Source organism: Cucurbita pepo, chromosome 17 (genome assembly GCF_057944985.1).
Source record: "Cucurbita pepo subsp. pepo isolate OVF chromosome 17, ASM5794498v1, whole genome shotgun sequence".
Lineage (NCBI taxonomy): Eukaryota > Viridiplantae > Streptophyta > Magnoliopsida > Cucurbitales > Cucurbitaceae > Cucurbita > Cucurbita pepo.
The window spans coordinates 6,971,161-6,993,044 of record NC_141814.1 but is presented as its reverse complement, the minus strand read 5'-3'; the positions used below and the strand labels follow the sequence as shown (position 1 = coordinate 6,993,044).

Here is a 21,884-nt window from a genome sequence, read left to right as displayed (position 1 = left end):
GGGGATCAAAGTCGGGTCACTCGAGCGACAAGCAGGAATGCTCACCCTTGTACTGCAACGACCTCTGGAACATAATAACTCGAGCGACAAGCGGAAATACTCACCACTGTACCACTGCAACGACCTCTGAACACATATTATTTGTTAACACACGAGATTTCATAAACCATTTTTTAGGCTAGGAACAGCAATCCAGTTCCGACTTTCGTCCAACTACCGTTGTTGGGGATCGAACCCAAACTGCCGGCATGACAGGTTCACCGCTGTCCAATTTCGAGTTCCGTCAAAACTACGGAAATAAAATTAAAATCGCCGTTGCCGGGGACCGAACCCAGGTTCACCGCTGTCCAATTTCGAATTCCGTCAAAACTACGGAAAATAAAATGAAAAATCGCGCGCCGTTGCCGGGGTTCGAACCCGGGTCACCTGCGTGACAGGCAGGAATACTCACCACTATACTACAACGACTCATAAAAGATAAATTGTTTGTTAACGCTCCAGATTTTACCAATCGTCTTTAGAAAGAGTGATCCGTCGTTAACGCTCTAGATTTTATCAGTCGAAGATTCGGAACAAGCAATCCAGTTTCAAATCCGGTGAAAATTGTCAAAAGAAAATTAAACTTATTATTGTCGGGGTTCAAACTCAGGTGTCTCGTGTGACAAGCCGGAATACTCACTACTGTATTGCATCGACCTCTGTAAAATATATTATTCGCTAACACACACGAGAGAAAAAGGAATCCAATTCCGAATTTCGTTGTTGGGGAACAAACCCAAATCATCCGGTTCACCACTGCCGAATTTCGAATTCAATTAAAACAAACCAAAAGACGATTAAAATCGTCGCTGCGGGGGATCAAACTCGCGGGAGTACTCACCACTCTACAACGACGACTTTCGAAAAATTATAATATTTGTTAACACACCAGATTTCATCCATCGCCGTTACAGAGAGTAGTCCAATTTTGAATCCGATTAAAATTGTCAAAACAAGATTAAACTTGTTATTGTCGGGGATCAAAGTCGGGTCACTCGAGCGACAAGCAGGAATGCTCACCCTTGTACTGCAACGACCTCTGGAACATAATAACTCGAGCGACAAGCGGAAATACTCACCACTGTACCACTGCAACGACCTCTGAACACATATTATTTGTTAACACACGAGATTTCATAAACCATTTTTTAGGCTAGGAACAGCAATCCAGTTCCGACTTTCGTCCAACTACCGTTGTTGGGGATCGAACCCAAACTGCCGGCATGACAGGTTCACCGCTGTCCAATTTCGAGTTCCGTCAAAACTACGGAAATAAAATTAAAATCGCCGTTGCCGGGGACCGAACCCAGGTTCACCGCTGTCCAATTTCGAATTCCGTCAAAACTACGGAAAATAAAATGAAAATCGCGCGCCGTTGCCGGGGATCGAACCCGGGTCACCTGCGTGACAGGCAGGAATACTCACCACTATACTACAACGACTCATAAAAGATAAATTGTTTGTTAACGCTCCAGATTTTACCAATCGTCTTTAGAAAGAGTGATCCGTCGTTAACGCTCTAGATTTTATCAGTCGAAGATTCGGAACAAGCAATCCAGTTTCAAATCCGGTGAAAATTGTCAAAAGAAAATTAAACTTATTATTGTCGGGGTTCAAACTCAGGTGTCTCGAGTGACAAGCCGGAATACTCACTACTGTATTGCATCGACCTCTGTAAAATATATTATTCGCTAACACACACCAGAGAAAAAGGAATCCAATTCCGAATTTCGTTGTTGGGGAACAAACCCAAATCATCCGGTTCACCACTGCCGAATTTCGAATTCAATTAAAACAAACCAAAAGAAAATTAAGATCGTCGCTGCGGGGGATCAAACTCGCGGGAGTACTCACCACTCTACAACGACGACTTTCGAAAAATTATAATATTTGTTAACAAACCAGATTTCATCCATCGCCGTTACAGAGAGTAGTCCAATTTTGAATCCGATTAAAATTGTCAAAACAAGATTAAACTTGTTATTGTCGGGGATCAAAGTCGGGTCACTCGAGCGACAAGCAGGAATGCTCACCCTTGTACTGCAACGACCTCTGGAACATAATAACTCGAGCGACAAGCGGAAATACTCACCACTGTACCACTGCAACGACCTCTGAACACATATTATTTGTTAACACACGAGATTTCATAAACCATTTTTTAGGCTAGGAACAGCAATCCAGTTCCGACTTTCGTCCAACTACCGTTGTTGGGGATCGAACCCAAACTGCCGGCATGACAGGTTCACCGCTGTCCAATTTCGAGTTCCGTCAAAACTACGGAAATAAAATTAAAATCGCCGTTGCCGGGGACCGAACCCAGGTTCACCGCTGTCCAATTTCGAATTCCGTCAAAACTACGGAAAATAAAATGAAAAATCGCGGGCCGTTGCCGGGGATCGAACCCGGGTCACCTGCGTGACAGGCAGGAATACTCACCACTATACTACAACAACTCATAAAAGATAAATTGTTTGTTAACGCTCCAGATTTTACCAATCGTCTTTAGAAAGAGTGATCCGTCGTTAACGCTCTAGATTTTATCAGTCGAAGATTCGGAACAAGCAATCCAGTTTCAAATCCGGTGAAAATTGTCAAAAGAAAATTAAACTTATTATTGTCGGGGTTCAAACTCAGGTGTCTCGAGTGACAAGCCGGAATACTCACTACTGTATTGCATCGACCTCTGTAAAATATATTATTCGCTAACACACACGAGAGAAAAAGGAATCCAATTCCGAATTTCGTTGTTGGGGAACAAACCCAAATCATCCGGTTCACCACTGCCGAATTTCGAATTCAATTAAAACAAACCAAAAGACGATTAAAATCGTCGCTGCGGGGGATCAAACTCGCGGGAGTACTCACCACTCTACAACGACGACTTTCGAAAAATTATAATATTTGTTAACACACCAGATTTCATCCATCGCCGTTACAGAGAGTAGTCCAATTTTGAATCCGATTAAAATTGTCAAAACAAGATTAAACTTGTTATTGTCGGGGATCAAAGTCGGGTCACTCGAGCGACATGCAGGAATGCTCACCCTTGTACTGCAACGACCTCTGGAACATAATAACTCGAGCGACAAGCGGAAATACTCACCACTGTACCACTGCAACGACCTCTGAACACATATTATTTGTTAACACACGAGATTTCATATACCATTTTTTAGGCTAGGAACAGCAATCCAGTTCCGACTTTCGTCCAACTACCGTTGTTGGGGATCGAACCCAAACTGCCGGCATGACAGGTTCACCGCTGTCCAATTTCGAGTTCCGTCAAAACTACGGAAATAAAATTAAAAACGCCGTTGCCGGGGACCGAACCCAGGTTCACCACTTTCCAATTTCGAATTCGGTCAAAACTACGAAAAATAAAATGAAAATCGCGCGCCGTTGCCGGGGATCGAACCCGGGTCACCTGCGTGACAGGCAGGAATACTCACCACTATACTACAACGACTGATAAAAGATAAATTGTTTGTTAACGCTCCAGATTTTACCAATCGTCTTTAGAAAGAGTGATCCGTCGTTAACGCTCTAGATTTTATCAGTCGAAGATTCGGAACAAGCAATCCAGTTTCAAATCCGGTGAAAATTGTCAAAAGAAAATTAAACTTATTATTGTCGGGGTTCAAACTCAGGTGTCTCGAGTGACAAGTCGGAATACTCACTACTGTATTGCATCGACCTCTGTAAAATATATTATTCGCTAACACACACGAGAGAAAAAGGAATCCAATTCCGAATTTCGTTGTTGGGGAACAAACCCAAATCATCCGGTTCACCACTGCCGAATTTCGAATTCAATTAAAACAAACCAAAAGACGATTAAAATCGTCGCTGCGGGGGATCAAACTCGCGGGAGTACTCACCACTCTACAACGACGACTTTCGAAAAATTATAATATTTGTTAACACACCAGATTTCATCCATCGCCGTTACAGAGAGTAGTCCAATTTTGAATCCGATTAAAATTGTCAAAACAAGATTAAACTTGTTATTGTCGGGGATCAAAGTCGGGTCACTCGAGCGACAAGCAGGAATGCTCACCCTTGTACTGCAACGACCTCTGGAACATAATAACTCGAGCGACAAGCGGAAATACTCACCACTGTACCACTGCAACGACCTCTGAACACATATTATTTGTTAACACACGAGATTTCATATACCATTTTTTAGGCTAGGAACAGCAATCCAGTTCCGACTTTCGTCCAACTACCGTTGTTGGGGATCGAACCCAAACTGCCGGCATGACAGGTTCACCGCTGTCCAATTTCGAGTTCCGTCAAAACTACGGAAATAAAATTAAAAACGCCGTTGCCGGGGACCGAACCCAGGTTCACCACTGTCCAATTTCGAATTCGGTCAAAACTACGAAAAATAAAATGAAAATCGCGCGCCGTTGCCGGGGATCGAACCCGGGTCACCTGCGTGACAGGCAGGAATACTCACCACTATACTACAACGACTCATAAAAGATAAATTGTTTGTTAACGCTCCAGATTTTACCAATCGTCTTTAGAAAGAGTGATCCGTCGTTAACGCTCTAGATTTTATCAGTCGAAGATTCGGAACAAGCAATCCAGTTTCAAATCCGGTGAAAATTGTCAAAAGAAAATTAAACTTATTATTGTCGGGGTTCAAACTCAGGTGTCTCGAGTGACAAGCCGGAATACTCACTACTGTATTGCATCGACCTCTGTAAAATATATTATTCGCTAACACACACGAGAGAAAAAGGAATCCAATTCCGAATTTCGTTGTTGGGGAACAAACCCAAATCATCCGGTTCACCACTGCCGAATTTCGAATTCAATTAAAACAAACCAAAAGACGATTAAAATCGTCGCTGCGGGGGATCAAACTCGCGGGAGTACTCACCACTCTACAACGACGACTTTCGAAAAATTATAATATTTGTTAACACACCAGATTTCATCCATCGCCGTTACAGAGAGTAGTCCAATTTTGAATCCGATTAAAATTGTCAAAACAAGATTAAACTTGTTATTGTCGGGGATCAAAGTCGGGTCACTCGAGCGACAAGCAGGAATGCTCACCCTTGTACTGCAACGACCTCTGGAACATAATAACTCGAGCGACAAGCGGAAATACTCACCACTGTACCACTGCAACGACCTCTGAACACATTATTTGTTAACACACGAGATTTCATAAACCATTTTTTAGGCTAGGAACAGCAATCCAGTTCCGACTTTCGTCCAACTACCGTTGTTGGGGATCGAACCCAAACTGCCGGCATGACAGGTTCACCGCTGTCCAATTTCGAGTTCCGTCAAAACTACGGAAATAAAATTAAAATCGCCGTTGCCGGGGACCGAACCCAGGTTCACCGCTGTCGAATTTCGAATTCCGTCAAAACTACGAAAAATAAAATGAAAATCGCGCGCCGTTGCCGGGGATCGAACCCGGGTCACCTGCGTGACAGGCAGGAATACTCACCACTATACTACAACGACTCATAAAAGATAAATTGTTTGTTAACGCTCCAGATTTTACCAATCGTCTTTAGAAAGAGTGATCCGTCGTTAACGCTCTAGATTTTATCAGTCGAAGATTCGGAACAATCAATCCAGTTTCAAATCCGGTGAAAATTGTCAAAAGAAAATTAAACTTATTATTGTCGGGGTTCAAACTCAGGTGTCTCGAGTGACAAGCCGGAATACTCACTACTGTATTGCATCGACCTCTGTAAAATATATTATTCGCTAACACACACGAGAGAAAAAGGAATCCAATTCCGAATTTCGTTGTTGGGGAACAAACCCAAATCATCCGGTTCACCACTGCCGAATTTCGAATTCAATTAAAACAAACCAAAAGACGATTAAAATCGTCGCTGCGGGGGATCAAACTCGCGGGAGTACTCACCACTCTACAACGACGACTTTCGAAAAATTATAATATTTGTTAACACACCAGATTTCATCCATCGCCGTTACAGAGAGTAGTCCAATTTTGAATCCGATTAAAATTGTCAAAACAAGATTAAACTTGTTATTGTCGGGGATCAAAGTCGGGTCACTCGAGCGACAAGCAGGAATGCTCACCCTTGTACTGCAACGACCTCTGGAACATAATAACTCGAGCGACAAGCGGAAATACTCACCACTGTACCACTGCAACGACCTCTGAACACATTATTTGTTAACACACGAGATTTCATATACCATTTTTTAGGCTAGGAACAGCAATCCAGTTCCGACTTTCGTCCAACTACCGTTGTTGGGGATCGAACCCAAACTGCCGGCATGACAGGTTCACCGCTGTCCAATTTCGAGTTCCGTCAAAACTACGGAAATAAAATTAAAATCGCCGTTGCCGGGGACCGAACCCAGGTTAACCGCTGTCCAATTTCGAATTCCGTCAAAACTACGGAAAATAAAATGAAAATCGCGCGCCGTTGCCGGGGATCGAACCCGGGTCACCTGCGTGACAGGCAGGAATACTCACCAATATACTACAACGACTCATAAAAGATAAATTGTTTGTTAACGCTCCAGATTTTACCAATCGTCTTTAGAAAGAGTGATCCGTCGTTAACGCTCTAGATTTTATCAGTCGAAGATTCGGAACAAGCAATCCAGTTTCAAATCCGGTGAAAATTGTCAAAAGAAAATTAAACTTATTATTGTCGGGGTTCAAACTCAGGTGTCTCGAGTGACAAGCCGGAATACTCACTACTGTATTGCATCGACCTCTGTAAAATATATTATTCGCTAACACACACGAGAGAAAAAGGAATCCAATTCCGAATTTCGTTGTTGGGGAACAAACCCAAATCATCCGGTTCACCACTGCCGAATTTCGAATTCAATTAAAACAAACCAAAAGACGATTAAAATCGTCGCTGCGGGGGATCAAACTCGCGGGAGTACTCACCACTCTACAACGACGACTTTCGAAAAATTATAATATTTCTTAACACACCAGATTTCATCCATCGCCGTTACAGAGAGTAGTCCAATTTTGAATCCGATTAAAATTGTCAAAACAAGATTAAACTTGTTATTGTCGGGGATCAAAGTCGGGTCACTCGAGCGACAAGCAGGAATGCTCACCCTTGTACTGCAACGACCTCTGGAACATAATAACTCGAGCGACAAGCGGAAATACTCACCACTGTACCACTGCAACGACCTCTGAACACATATTATTTGTTAACACACGAGATTTCATAAACAATTTTTTAGGCTAGGAACAGCAATCCAGTTCCGACTTTCGTCCAACTACCGTTGTTGGGGATCGAACCCAAACTGCCGGCATGACAGGTTCATCGCTGTCCAATTTCGAGTTCCGTCAAAACTACGGAAATAAAATTAAAATCGCCGTTGCCGGGGACCGAACCCAGGTTCACCGCTGTCCAATTTCGAATTCCGTCAAAACTAAAATAAAATGAAAAATCGCGCGCCGTTGCCGAGGATCGAACCCGGGTCACCTGCGTGACAGGCAGGAATACTTACCACTATACTACAACGACTCATAAAAGATAAATTGTTTGTTAACGCTCCAGATTTTACCAATCGTCTTTAGAAAGAGTGATCCGTCGTTAACGCTCTAGATTTTATCAGTCGAAGATTCGGAACAAGCAATCCAGTTTCAAATCCGGTGAAAATTGTCAAAAGAAAATTAAACTTATTATTGTCGGGGTTCAAACTCAGGTGTCTCGAGTGACAAGCCGGAATACTCACTACTGTATTGCATCGACCTCTGTAAAATATATTATTCGCTAACACACACGAGAGAAAAAGGAATCCAATTCCGAATTTCGTTGTTGGGGAACAAACCCAAATCATCCGGTTCACCACTGCCGAATTTCGAATTCAATTAAAACAAACCAAAAGACGATTAAAATCGTCGCTGCGGGGGATCAAACTCGCGGGAGTACTCACCACTCTACAACGACGACTTTCGAAAAATTATAATATTTGTTAACACACCAGATTTCATCCATCGCCGTTACAGAGAGTAGTCCAATTTTGAATCCGATTAAAATTGTCAAAACAAGATTAAACTTGTTATTGTCGGGGATCAAAGTCGGGTCACTCGAGCGACAAGCAGGAATGCTCACCCTTGTACTGCAACGACCTCTGGAACATAATAACTCGAGCGACAAGCGGAAATACTCACCACTGTACCACTGCAACGACCTCTGAACACATATTATTTGTTAACACACGAGATTTCATATACCATTTTTTAGGCTAGGAACAGCAATCCAGTTCCGACTTTCGTCCAACTACCGTTGTTGGGGATCGAACCCAAACTGCCGGCATGACAGGTTCACCGCTGTCCAATTTCGAGTTCCGTCAAAACTACGGAAATAAAATTAAATTCGCCGTTGCCGGGGACCGAACCCAGGTTCACCGCTGTCCAATTTCGAATTCCGTCAAAACTACGGAAAATAAAATGAAAAATCGCGCGCCGTTGCCGAGGATCGAACCCGGGTCACCTGCGTGACAGGCAGGAATACTCACCACTATACTACAACGACTCATAAAAGATAAATTGTTTGTTAACGCTCCAGATTTTACCAATCGTCTTTAGAAAGAGTGATCCGTCGTTAACGCTCTAGATTTTATCAGTCGAAGATTCGGAACAAGCAATCCAGTTTCAAATCGGGTGAAAATTGTCAAAAGAAAATTAAACTTATTATTGTCGGGGTTCAAACTCAGGTGTCTCGAGTGACAAGCCGGAATACTCACTACTGTATTGCATCGACCTCTGTAAAATATATTATTCGCTAACACACACGAGAGAAAAAGGAATCCAATTCCGAATTTCGTTGTTGGGGAACAAACCCAAATCATCCGGTTCACCACTGCCGAATTTCGAATTCAATTAAAACAAACCAAAAGAAAATTAAAATCGTCGCTGCGGGGGATCAAACTCGCGGGAGTACTCACCACTCTACAACGACGACTTTCGAAAAATTATAATATTTGTTAACACACCAGATTTCATCCATCGCCGTTACAGAGAGTAGTCCAATTTTGAATCCGATTAAAATTGTCAAAACAAGATTAAACTTGTTATTGTCGGGGATCAAAGTCGGGTCACTCGAGCGACAAGCAGGAATGCTCACCCTTGTACTGCAACGACCTCTGGAACATAATAACTCGAGCGACAAGCGGAAATACTCACCACTGTACCACTGCAACGACCTCTGAACACATATTATTTGTTAACACACGAGATTTCATAAACCATTTTTTAGGCTAGGAACAGCAATCCAGTTCCGACTTTCGTCCAACTACCGTTGTTGGGGATCGAACCCAAACTGCCGGCATGACAGGTTCACCGCTGTCCAATTTTGAGTTCCGTCAAAACTACGGAAATAAAATTAAAATCGCCGTTGCCGGGGACCGAACCCAGGTTCACCGCTGTCCAATTTCGAATTCCGTCAAAACTACGGAAAATAAAATGAAAAATCGCGCGCCGTTGCCGAGGATCGAACCCGGGTCACCTGCGTGACAGGCAGGAATACTCACCACTATACTACAACGACTCATAAAAGATAAATTGTTTGTTAACGCTCCAGATTTTACCAATCGTCTTTAGAAAGAGTGATCCGTCGTTAACGCTCTAGATTTTATCAGTCGAAGATTCGGAACAAGCAATCCAGTTTCAAATCCGGTGAAAATTGTCAAAAGAAAATTAAACTTATTATTGTCGGGGTTCAAACTCAGGTGTCTCGAGTGACAAGCCGGAATACTCACTACTGTATTGCATCGACCTCTGTAAAATATATTATTCGCTAACACACACGAGAGAAAAAGGAATCCAATTCCGAATTTCGTTGTTGGGGAACAAACCCAAATCATCCGGTTCACCACTGCCGAATTTCGAATTCAATTAAAACAAACCAAAAGACGATTAAAATCGTCGCTGCGGGGGATCAAACTCGCGGGAGTACTCACCACTCTACAACGACGACTTTCGAAAAATTATAATATTTGTTAACACACCAGATTTCATCCATCGCCGTTACAGAGAGTAGTCCAATTTTGAATCCGATTAAAATTGTCAAAACAAGATTAAACTTGTTATTGTCGGGGATCAAAGTCGGGTCACTCGAGCGACAAGCAGGAATGCTCACCCTTGTACTGCAACGACCTCTGGAACATAATAACTCGAGCGACAAGCGGAAATACTCACCACTGTACCACTGCAACGACCTCTGAACACATATTATTTGTTAACACACGAGATTTCATAAACCATTTTTTAGGCTAGGAACAGCAATCCAGTTCCGACTTTCGTCCAACTACCGTTGTTGGGGATCGAACCCAAACTGCCGGCATGACAGGTTCACCGCTGTCCAATTTCGAGTTCCGTCAAAACTACGGAAATAAAATTAAAATCGCCGTTGCCGGGGACCGAACCCAGGTTCACCGCTGTCCAATTTCGAATTCCGTCAAAACTACGGAAAATAAAATGAAAAATCGCGCGCCGTTGACGAGGATCGAACCCAGGTCACCTGCGTGACAGGCAAGAATACTCACCACTATACTACAACGACTCATAAAAGATAAATTGTTTGTTAACGCTCCAGATTTTACCAATCGTCTTTAGAAAGAGTGATCCGTCGTTAACGCTCTAGATTTTATCAGTCGAAGATTCGGAACAAGCAATCCAGTTTCAAATCCGGTGAAAATTGTCAAAAGAAAATTAAACTTATTATTGTCGGGGTTCAAACTCAGGTGTCTCGAGTGACAAGCCGGAATACTCACTACTGTATTGCATCGACCTCTGTAAAATATATTATTCGCTAACACACACGAGAGAAAAAGGAATCCAATTCCGAATTTCGTTGTTGGGGAACAAACCCAAATCATCCGGTTCACCACTGCCGAATTTCGAATTCAATTAAAACAAACCAAAAGACGATTAAAATCGTCGCTGCGGGGGATCAAACTCGCGTAAGTACTCACCACTCTACAACGACGACTTTCGAAAAATTATAATATTTGTTAACACACCAGATTTCATCCATCGCCGTTACAGAGAGTAGTCCAATTTTGAATCCGATTAAAATTGTCAAAACAAGATTAAACTTGTTATTGTCGGGGATCAAAGTCGGGTCACTCGAGCGACAAGCAGGAATGCTCACCCTTGTACTACTGCAACGACCTCTGGAACATAATAACTCGAGCGACAAGCGGAAATACTCACCACTGTACCACTGCAACGACCTCTGAACACATATTATTTGTTAACACACGAGATTTCATATACCATTTTTTAGGCTAGGAACAGCAATCCAGTTCCGACTTTCGTCCAACTACCGTTGTTGGGGATCGAACCCAAACTGCCGGCATGACAGGTTCACCGCTGTCCAATTTCGAGTTCCGTCAAAACTACGGAAATAAAATTAAAATCACCGTTGCCGGGGACCGAACCCAGGTTCACCGCTGTCCAATTTCGAATTCCGTCAAAACTACGGAAAATAAAATGAAAAATCGCGCGCCGTTGCCGAGGATCGAACCCGGGTCACCTGCGTGACAGGCAGGAATACTCACCACTATACTACAACGACTCATAAAAGATAAATTGTTTGTTAACGCTCCAGATTTTACCAATCGTCTTTAGAAAGAGTGATCCGTCGTTAACGCTCTAGATTTTATCAGTCGAAGATTCGGAACAAGCAATCCAGTTTCAAATCGGGTGAAAATTGTCAAAAGAAAATTAAACTTATTATTGTCGGGGTTCAAACTCAGGTGTCTCGAGTGACAAGCCGGAATACTCACTACTGTATTGCATCGACCTCTGTAAAATATATTATTCGCTAACACACACGAGAGAAAAAGGAATCCAATTCCGAATTTCGTTGTTGGGGAACAAACCCAAATCATCCGGTTCACCACTGCCGAATTTCGAATTCAATTAAAACAAACCAAAAGACGATTAAAATCGTCGCTGCGGGGGATCAAACTCGCGGGAGTACTCACCACTCTACAACGACGACTTTCGAAAAATTATAATATTTGTTAACACACCAGATTTCATCCATCGCCGTTACAGAGAGTAGTCCAATTTTGAATCCGATTAAAATTGTCAAAACAAGATTAAACTTGTTATTGTCGGGGATCAAAGTCGGGTCACTCGAGCGACAAGCAGGAATGCTCACCCTTGTACTGCAACGACCTCTGGAACATAATAACTCGAGCGACAAGCGGAAATACTCACCACTGTACCACTGCAACGACCTCTGAACACATATTATTTGTTAACACACGAGATTTCATAAACCATTTTTTAGGCTAGGAACAGCAATCCAGTTCCGACTTTCGTCCAACTACCGTTGTTGGGGATCGAACCCAAACTGCCGGCATGACAGGTTCACCGCTGTCCAATTTCGAGTTCCGTCAAAACTACGGAAATAAAATTAAAATCGCCGTTGCCGGGGACCGAACCCAGGTTCACCGCTGTCCAATTTCGAATTCCGTCAAAACTACGGAAAATAAAATGAAAAATCGCGCGCCGTTGACGAGGATCGAACCCAGGTCACCTGCGTGACAGGCAAGAATACTCACCACTATACTACAACGACTCATAAAAGATAAATTGTTTGTTAACGCTCCAGATTTTACCAATCGTCTTTAGAAAGAGTGATCCGTCGTTAACGCTCTAGATTTTATCAGTCGAAGATTCGGAACAAGCAATCCAGTTTCAAATCCGGTGAAAATTGTCAAAAGAAAATTAAACTTATTATTGTCGGGGTTCAAACTCAGGTGTCTCGAGTGACAAGCCGGAATACTCACTACTGTATTGCATCGACCTCTGTAAAATATATTATTCGCTAACACACACGAGAGAAAAAGGAATCCAATTCCGAATTTCGTTGTTGGGGAACAAACCCAAATCATCCGGTTCACCACTGCCGAATTTCGAATTCAATTAAAACAAACCAAAAGACGATTAAAATCGTCGCTGCGGGGGATCAAACTCGCGTAAGTACTCACCACTCTACAACGACGACTTTCGAAAAATTATAATATTTGTTAACACACCAGATTTCATCCATCGCCGTTACAGAGAGTAGTCCAATTTTGAATCCGATTAAAATTGTCAAAACAAGATTAAACTTGTTATTGTCGGGGATCAAAGTCGGGTCACTCGAGCGACAAGCAGGAATGCTCACCCTTGTACTACTGCAACGACCTCTGGAACATAATAACTCGAGCGACAAGCGGAAATACTCACCACTGTACCACTGCAACGACCTCTGAACACATATTATTTGTTAACACACGAGATTTCATATACCATTTTTTAGGCTAGGAACAGCAATCCAGTTCCGACTTTCGTCCAACTACCGTTGTTGGGGATCGAACCCAAACTGCCGGCATGACAGGTTCACCGCTGTCCAATTTCGAGTTCCGTCAAAACTACGGAAATAAAATTAAAATCACCGTTGCCGGGGACCGAACCCAGGTTCACCGCTGTCCAATTTCGAATTCCGTCAAAACTACGGAAAATAAAATGAAAAATCGCGCGCCGTTGCCGAGGATCGAACCCGGGTCACCTGCGTGACAGGCAGGAATACTCACCACTATACTACAACGACTCATAAAAGATAAATTGTTTGTTAACGCTCCAGATTTTACCAATCGTCTTTAGAAAGAGTGATCCGTCGTTAACGCTCTAGATTTTATCAGTCGAAGATTCGGAACAAGCAATCCAGTTTCAAATCGGGTGAAAATTGTCAAAAGAAAATTAAACTTATTATTGTCGGGGTTCAAACTCAGGTGTCTTGAGTGACAAGCCGGAATACTCACTACTGTATTGCATCGACCTCTGTAAAATATATTATTCGCTAACACACACGAGAGAAAAAGGAATCCAATTCCGAATTTCGTTGTTGGGGAACAAACCCAAATCATCCGGTTCACCACTGCCGAATTTCGAATTCAATTAAAACAAACCAAAAGACGATTAAAATCGTCGCTGCGGGGGATCAAACTCGCGGGAGTACTCACCACTCTACAACGACGACTTTCGAAAAATTATAATATTTGTTAACACACCAGATTTCATCCATCGCCGTTACAGAGAGTAGTCCAATTTTGAATCCGATTAAAATTGTCAAAACAAGATTAAACTTGTTATTGTCGGGGATCAAAGTCGGGTCACTCGAGCGACAAGCAGGAATGCTCACCCTTGTACTGCAACGACCTCTGGAACATAATAACTCGAGCGACAAGCGGAAATACTCACCACTGTACCACTGCAACGACCTCTGAACACATATTATTTGTTAACACACGAGATTTCATAAACCATTTTTTAGGCTAGGAACAGCAATCCAGTTCCGACTTTCGTCCAACTACCGTTGTTGGGGATCGAACCCAAACTGCCGGCATGACAGGTTCACCGCTGTCCAATTTCGAGTTCCGTCAAAACTACGGAAATAAAATTAAAATCGCCGTTGCCGGGGACCGAACCCAGGTTCACCGCTGTCCAATTTCGAATTCCGTCAAAACTACGGAAAATAAAATGAAAAATCGCGCGCCGTTGTCGAGGATCGAACCCGGGTCACCTGCGTGACAGGCAGGAATACTCACCACTATACTACAACGACTCATAAAAGATAAATTGTTTGTTAACGCTCCAGATTTTACCAATCGTCTTTAGAAAGAGTGATCCGTCGTTAACGCTCTAGATTTTATCAGTCGAAGATTCGGAACAAGCAATCCAGTTTCAAATCGGGTGAAAATTGTCAAAAGAAAATTAAACTTATTATTGTCGGGGTTCAAACTCAGGTGTCTCGAGTGACAAGCCGGAATACTCACTACTGTATTGCATCGACCTCTGTAAAATATATTATTCGCTAACACACACGAGAGAAAAAGGAATCCAATTCCGAATTTCGTTGTTGGGGAACAAACCCAAATCATCCGGTTCACCACTGCCGAATTTCGAATTCAATTAAAACAAACCAAAAGACGATTAAAATCGTCGCTGCGGGGGATCAAACTCGCGGGAGTACTCACCACTCTACAACGACGACTTTCGAAAAATTATAATATTTGTTAACACACCAGATTTCATCCATCGCCGTTACAGAGAGTAGTCCAATTTTGAATCCGATTAAAATTGTCAAAACAAGATTAAACTTGTTATTGTCGGGGATCAAAGTCGGGTCACTCGAGCGACAAGCAGGAATGCTCACCCTTGTACTGCAACGACCTCTGGAACATAATAACTCGAGCGACAAGCGGAAATACTCACCACTGTACCACTGCAACGACCTCTGAACACATATTATTTGTTAACACACGAGATTTCATAAACCATTTTTTAGGCTAGGAACAGCAATCCAGTTCCGACTTTCGTCCAACTACCGTTGTTGGGGATCGAACCCAAACTGCCGGCATGACAGGTTCACCGCTGTCCAATTTCGAGTTCCGTCAAAACTACGGAAATAAAATTAAAATCGCCGTTGCCGGGGACCGAACCCAGGTTCACCGCTGTCCAATTTCGAATTCCGTCAAAACTACGGAAAATAAAATGAAAAATCGCGCGCCGTTGCCGAGGATCGAACCCGGGTCACCTGCGTGACAGGCAGGAATACTCACCACTATACTACAACGACTCATAAAAGATAAATTGTTTGTTAACGCTCCAGATTTTACCAATCGTCTTTAGAAAGAGTGATCCGTCGTTAACGCTCTAGATTTTATCAGTCGAAGATTCGGAACAAGCAATCCAGTTTCAAATCGGGTGAAAATTGTCAAAAGAAAATTAAACTTATTATTGTCGGGGTTCAAACTCAGGTGTCTCGAGTGACAAGCCGGAATACTCACTACTGTATTGCATCGACCTCTGTAAAATATATTATTCGCTAACACACACGAGAGAAAAAGGAATCCAATTCCGAATTTCGTTGTTGGGGAACAAACCCAAATCATCCGGTTCACCACTGCCGAATTTCGAATTCAATTAAAACAAACCAAAAGACGATTAAAATCGTCGCTGCGGGGGATCAAACTCGCGGGAGTACTCACCACTCTACAACGACGACTTTCGAAAAATTATAATATTTGTTAACACACCAGATTTCATCCATCGCCGTTACAGAGAGTAGTCCAATTTTGAATCCGATTAAAATTGTCAAAACAAGATTAAACTTGTTATTGTCGGGGATCAAAGTCGGGTCACTCGAGCGACAAGCAGGAATGCTCACCCTTGTACTGCAACGACCTCTGGAACATAATAACTCGAGCGACAAGCGGAAATACTCACCACTGTACCACTGCAACGACCTCTGAACACATATTATTTGTTAACACACGAGATTTCATAAACCATTTTTTAGGCTAGGAACAGCAATCCAGTTCCGACTTTCGTCCAACTACCGTTGTTGGGGATCGAACCCAAACTGCCGGCATGACAGGTTCACCGCTGTCCAATTTCGAGTTCCGTCAAAACTACGGAAATAAAATTAAAATCGCCGTTGCCGGGGACCGAACCCAGGTTCACCGCTGTCCAATTTCGAATTCCGTCAAAACTACGGAAAATAAAATGAAAAATCGCGCGCCGTTGCCGAGGATCGAACCCGGGTCACCTGCGTGACAGGCAGGAATACTCACCACTATACTACAACGACTCATAAAAGATAAATTGTTTGTTAACGCTCCAGATTTTACCAATCGTCTTTAGAAAGAGTGATCCGTCGTTAACGCTCTAGATTTTATCAGTCGAAGATTCGGAACAAGCAATCCAGTTTCAAATCGGGTGAAAATTGTCAAAAGAAAATTAAACTTATTATTGTCGGGGTTCAAACTCAGGTGTCTCGAGTGACAAGCCGGAATACTCACTACTGTATTGCATCGACCTCTGTAAAATATATTATTCGCTAACACACACGAGAGAAAAAGGAATCCAATTCCGAATTTCGTTGTTGGGGAACAAACCCAAATCATCCGGTTCACCACTGCCGAATTTCGAATTCAATTAAAACAAACCAAAAGACGATTAAAATCGTCGCTGCGGGGGATCAAACTCGCGGGAGTACTCACCACTCTACAACGACGACTTTCGAAAAATTATAATATTTGTTAACACACCAGATTTCATCCATCGCCGTTACAGAGAGTAGTCCAATTTTGAATCCGATTAAAATTGTCAAAACAAGATTAAACTTGTTATTGTCGGGGATCAAAGTCGGGTCACTCGAGCGACAAGCAGGAATGCTCACCCTTGTACTGCAACGACCTCTGGAACATAATAACTCGAGCGACAAGCGGAAATACTCACCACTGTACCACTGCAACGACCTCTGAACACATATTATTTGTTAACACACGAGATTTCATAAACCATTTTTTAGGCTAGGAACAGCAATCCAGTTCCGACTTTCGTCCAACTACCGTTGTTGGGGATCGAACCCAAACTGCCGGCATGACAGGTTCACCGCTGTCCAATTTCGAGTTCCGTCAAAACTACGGAAATAAAATTAAAATCGCCGTTGCCGGGGACCGAACCCAGGTTCACCGCTGTCCAATTTCGAATTCCGTCAAAACTACGGAAAATAAAATGAAAAATCGCGCGCCGTTGCCGAGGATCGAACCCGGGTCACCTGCGTGACAGGCATGAATACTCACCACTATACTACAACGACTCATAAAAGATAAATTGTTTGTTAACGCTCCAGATTTTACCAATCGTCTTTAGAAAGAGTGATCCGTCGTTAACGCTCTAGATTTTATCAGTCGAAGATTCGGAACAAGCAATCCAGTTTCAAATCCGGTGAAAATTGTCAAAAGAAAATTAAACTTATTATTGTCGGGGTTCAAACTCAGGTGTCTCGAGTGACAAGCCGGAATACTCACTACTGTATTGCATCGACCTCTGTAAAATATATTATTCGCTAACACACACGAGAGAAAAAGGAATCCAATTCCGAATTTCGTTGTTGGGGAACAAACCCAAATCATCCGGTTCACCACTGCCGAATTTCGAATTCAATTAAAACAAACCAAAAGAAAATTAAGATCGTCGCTGCGGGGGATCAAACTCGCGGGAGTACTCACCACTCTACAACGACGACTTTCGAAAAATTATAATATTTGTTAACACACCAGATTTCATCCATCGCCATTACAGAGAGTAGTCCAATTTTGAATCCGAATAAAATTGTCAAAACAAGATTAAACTTGTTATTGTCGGGGATCAAAGTCGGGTCACTCGAGCGACAAGCAGGAATGCTCACCCTTGTACTGCAACGACCTCTGGAACATAATAACTCGAGCGACAAGCGGAAATACTCACCACTGTACCACTGCAACGACCTCTGAACACATATTATTTGTTAACACACGAGATTTCATAAACCATTTTTTAGGCTAGGAACAGCAATCCAGTTCCGACTTTCGTCCAACTACCGTTGTTGGGGATCGAACCCAAACTGCCGGCATGACAGGTTCACCGCTGTCCAATTTCGAGTTCCGTCAAAACTACGGAAATAAAATTAAAATCGCCGTTGCCGGGGACCGAACCCAGGTTCACCGCTGTCCAATTTCGAATTCCGTCAAAACTACGGAAAATAAAATGAAAAATCGCGCGCCGTTGCCGAGGATCGAACCCGGGTCACCTGCGTGACAGGCAGGAATACTCACCACTATACTACAACGACTCATAAAAGATAAATTGTTTGTTAACGCTCCAGATTTTACCAATCGTATTTAGAAAGAGTGATCCGTCGTTAACGCTCTAGATTTTATCAGTCGAAGATTCGGAACAAGCAATCCAGTTTCAAATCCGGTGAAAATTGTCAAAAGAAAATTAAACTTATTATTGTCGGGGTTCAAACTCAGGTGTCTCGAGTGACAAGCCAGAATACTCACTACTGTATTGCATCGACCTCTGTAAAATATATTATTCACTAACACACACGAGAGAAAAAGGAATCCAATTCCGAATTTCGTTGTTGGGGAACAAACCCAAATCATCCGGTTCACCACTGCCGAATTTCGAATTCAATTAAAACAAACCAAAAGAAAATTAAAATCGTCGCTGCGGGGGATCAAACTCGCGGGAGTACTCACCACTCTACAACGACGACTTTCGAAAAATTATAATATTTGTTAACACACCAGATTTCATCCATCTCCGTTACAGAGAGTAGTCCAATTTTGAATCCGATTAAAATTGTCAAAACAAGATTAAACTTGTTATTGTCGGGGATCAAAGTCGGGTCACTCGAGCGACAAGCAGGAATTCTCACCCTTGTACTGCAACGACCTCTGGAACATAATAACTCGAGCGACAAGCGGAAATACTCACCACTGTACCACTGCAACGACCTCTGAACACATATTATTTGTTAACACACGAGATTTCATAAACCATTTTTTAGGCTAGGAACAGCAATCCAGTTCCGACTTTCGTCCAACTACCGTTGTTGGGGATCGAACCCAAACTGCCGGCATGACAGGTTCACCGCTGTCCAATTTCGAGTTCCGTCAAAACTACGGAAATAAAATTAAAATCGCCGTTGCCGGGGACCGAACCCAGGTTCACCGCTGTCCAATTTCGAATTCCGTCAAAACTACGGAAAATAAAATGAAAAATCGCGCGCCGTTGTCGAGGATCGAACCCGGGTCACCTGCGTGACAGGCAGGAATACTCACCACTATACTACAACGACTCATAAAAGATAAATTGTTTGTTAACGCTCCAGATTTTACCAATCGTCTTTAGAAAGAGTGATCCGTCGTTAACGCTCTAGATTTTATCAGTCGTAGATTCGGAACAAGCAATCCAGTTTCAAATCCGGTGAAAATTGTCAAAAGAAAATTAAACTTATTATTGTCGGGGTTCAAACTCAGGTGTCTCGAGTGACAAGCCGGAATACTCACTACTGTATTGCATCGACCTCTGTAAAATATATTATTCGCTAACACACACGAGAGAAAAAGGAATCCAATTCCGAATTTCGTTGTTGGGGAACAAACCCAAATCATCCGGTTCACCACTGCCGAATTTCGAATTCAATTAAAACAAACCAAAAGAAAATTAAGATCGTCGCTGCGGGGGATCAAACTCGCGGGAGTACTCACCACTCTACAACGACGACTTTCGAAAAATTATAATATTTGTTAACACACCAGATTTCATCCATCGCCGTTACAGAGAGTAGTCCAATTTTGAATCCGATTAAAATTGTCAAAACAAGATTAAACTTGTTATTGTCGGGGATCAAAGTCGGGTCACTCGAGCGACAAGCAGGAATGCTCACCCTTGTACTGCAACGACCTCTGGAACATAATAACTCGAGCGACAAGCGGAAATACTCACCACTGTACCACTGCAACGACCTCTGAACACATATTATTTGTTAACACACAAGATTTCATAAACCATTTTTTAGGCTAGGAACAGCAATCCAGTTCCGACTTTCGTCTAACTACCGTTGTTGGGGATCGAACCCAAACTGCCGGCATGACAGGTTCACCGCTGTCCAATTTCGAGTTCCATCAAAACTACGGAAATAAAATTAAAATCGCCGTTGCCGGGGACCGAACCCAGGTTCACCGCTGTCCAATTTCGAATTCCGTCAAAACTACGGAAAATAAAATGAAAATCGCGCGCCGTTGCCGGGGATCGAACCCGGGTCACCTGCGTGACAGGAAGGAATACTCACCACTATACTATAACGACTCATAAAAGATAAATTGTTTGTTAACGCTCCAGATTTTACCAATCGTCTTTAGAAAGAGTGATCCGTCGTTAACGCTCTAGATTTTATCAGTCGAAGATTCGGAACAAGCAATCCAGTTTCAAATCCGGTGAAAATTGTCAAAAGAAAATTAAACTTATTATTGTCGGGGTTCAAACTCAGGTGTCTCTAGTGACAAGCCGGAATACTCACTACTGTATTGCATCGACCTCTGTAAAATATATTATTCGCTAACACACACGAGAGAAAAAGGAATCCAATTCCGAATTTCGTTGATGGGGAACAAACCCAAATCATCCGGTTCACCACTGCCGAATTTCGAATTCAATTAAAACAAACCAAAAGAAAATTAAGATCGTCGCTGCGGGGGATCAAACTCGCGGGAGTACTCACCACTCTACAACGACGACTTTCGAAAAATTATAATATTTGTTAACACACCAGATTTCATCCATCGCCGTTACAGAGAGTAGTCCAATTTTGAATCCGATTAAAATTGTCAAAACAAGATTAAACTTGTTATTGTCGGGGATCAAAGTCGGGTCACTCGAGCGACAAGCAGGAATGCTCACCCTTGTACTGCAACGACCTCTGGAACATAATAACTCGAGCGACAAGCGGAAATACTCACCACTGTACCACTGCAACGACCTCTGAACACATATTATTTGTTAACACACAAGATTTCATAAACCATTTTTTAGGCTAGGAACAGCAATCCAGTTCCGACTTTCGTCTAACTACCGTTGTTGGGGATCGAACCCAAACTGCCGGCATGACAGGTTCACCGCTGTCCAATTTCGAGTTCCATCAAAACTACGGAAATAAAATTAAAATCGCCGTTGCCGGGGACCGAACCCAGGTTCACCGCTGTCCAATTTCGAATTCCGTCAAAACTACGGAAAATAAAATGAAAATCGCGCGCCGTTGCCGGGGATCGAACCCGGGTCACCTGCGTGACAGGAAGGAATACTCACCACTATACTATAACGACTCATAAAAGATAAATTGTTTGTTAACGCTCCAGATTTTACCAATCGTCTTTAGAAAGAGTGATCCGTCGTTAACGCTCTAGATTTTATCAGTCGAAGATTCGGAACAAGCAATCCAGTTTCAAATCCGGTG

General features: G+C 42.7%; 5 non-coding genes across 5 annotated transcripts; all 5 read right to left on the bottom strand.

Moving 5' to 3' along the window:
* Positions 1 to 396: 396 nt before the first annotated feature.
* Positions 397 to 468, bottom strand: TRNAD-GUC (transfer RNA aspartic acid (anticodon GUC)). Its single transcript has one exon. It is a non-coding gene; the product is annotated as a tRNA-Asp (tRNA).
* Positions 469 to 1,409: 941 nt separating this feature from the next.
* Positions 1,410 to 1,481, bottom strand: TRNAD-GUC (transfer RNA aspartic acid (anticodon GUC)). The gene has a single exon. It is a non-coding gene; the product is annotated as a tRNA-Asp (tRNA).
* A 1,955-nt stretch (positions 1,482 to 3,436) lies between these two features.
* On the bottom strand, positions 3,437 to 3,508 carry TRNAD-GUC (transfer RNA aspartic acid (anticodon GUC)). The gene has a single exon. It is a non-coding gene; the product is annotated as a tRNA-Asp (tRNA).
* Positions 3,509 to 4,449: 941 nt separating this feature from the next.
* Positions 4,450 to 4,521, bottom strand: TRNAD-GUC (transfer RNA aspartic acid (anticodon GUC)). Its single transcript has one exon. It is a non-coding gene; the product is annotated as a tRNA-Asp (tRNA).
* A 939-nt stretch (positions 4,522 to 5,460) lies between these two features.
* TRNAD-GUC (transfer RNA aspartic acid (anticodon GUC)) lies at positions 5,461 to 5,532 on the bottom strand. The gene has a single exon. It is a non-coding gene; the product is annotated as a tRNA-Asp (tRNA).
* Positions 5,533 to 21,884: the final 16,352 nt, after the last annotated feature.